This window comes from Gossypium hirsutum, chromosome A07 (assembly GCF_007990345.1).
Source record: "Gossypium hirsutum isolate 1008001.06 chromosome A07, Gossypium_hirsutum_v2.1, whole genome shotgun sequence".
Lineage (NCBI taxonomy): Eukaryota > Viridiplantae > Streptophyta > Magnoliopsida > Malvales > Malvaceae > Gossypium > Gossypium hirsutum.
In genome coordinates, this window is record NC_053430.1 from 14808255 (window position 1) to 14809507 (window position 1253).

A 1253-nucleotide genomic window follows, 5' to 3' on the forward strand; every position below is an offset into this window, starting at 1 on the left:
ATGGGATTGGTGGTTTATATTCTTTTGGCATTAGATTTTCATTGTCTTCAGGTTCAACCTCCTTCCTGTCAGCTTCTTGTGGTGACTTCTTTTCAGATTCAACTAACACTTTCCTACTCTTTAGTGTAACTGCTTTCACGTGCTCTTTTGGGTTGGGTTCAATGTTACTAGGTAGACTTCTGGTGGTCTTTCAGAAATTAGTTTGGCAAGCTGTCCTATCTGAGTTTCGAGCCCTTGGATCGACGCTTGTTGATTTTTAAGTGTTGTCTCGGTATTCTGAAAATAAGATTTTGACACCGAGATGAATTTTGTTAGCATCTCCTCAAGGTTTGACTTTTTCTCTTGTTGGGAAGGTGGTTGTTGGAAGCCTGGAGGTGGTGGTGGTCGCTGATTCCCTTGGCCTCCCCATGAGAAATTTGAGTGGTTCCTCCAACCTGTATTGTAAGTATTACTATAAGGATTATTTTGAGATCGAGGATTATTACCCATGTAATTTAACTGCTCGTTCTCCATGTTGTGGCCATAGGGTGGGTATTCTGAATTGCTTGATCCACCTCCACTTGCTTCACACTGCATTATTGGGTGAACCTGTGAAGAACTAAGAAAAACGTCAATTTTTTTGTTCAAAAGTTCTATCTGATTAGAGAGCACGGTGACCGAATCAACGTTAAAAACGCCAGCTGTTTTCGTTGGCTTTGTCCTCATGACTTGCCACAGATAATTATTCAGTGACATCTCTTCTATAAATTCATAAACATCTTTAGGTGTCTTATTATTGATGTCAGCGGCTGCACCGATCATCTGTCAAGTTGAAGGATTCAGGCCATTATGAAACGTTTGAACCTGTAGTCAGAGTGGTAACCCATGGTGAGGGCACCTTCTCAAAAGGTCCTTATATCTCTCCCATGTATTGTAGAGTGTTTCTAAATCCATCTGCACAAAAGAAGAGATATCATTATGTAATTTGGCTGTTTTAGCCGGCGAAAAATATTTTAATAAAAATTTTTCGGTCATTTGTTCCCATGTAGTGATTGACCCTCGTGGTAATGAGTTCAACCATTTTTTAGCATTATTCCTCAACGAAAAGGGAAACAACCGAAGGCGAATGACATCATTAGAAATGCCGTTGATTTTAAAAGTGTCACAAAACTCTAGGAAATTTGCTAAGTGAGCGTTAGGATCCTCATCCTGCAAACCATCAAACTGAACAAACTGTTGGATCATTTGAATGGTGTTAGGTTTTAGTTCAAAAT

The 1253-nt window shown here is 39.6% G+C and overlaps 1 non-coding gene across 1 annotated transcript; it reads left to right on the top strand.

Annotated features, from left to right (window-relative positions):
* Positions 1–859: 859 nt before the first annotated feature.
* On the top strand, positions 860–965 carry LOC121203792 (small nucleolar RNA R71). The gene has a single exon (XR_005898729.1). It is a non-coding gene; the product is annotated as a small nucleolar RNA R71 (small nucleolar RNA).
* The last annotated feature ends 288 nt before the right edge of the window (positions 966–1253 follow it).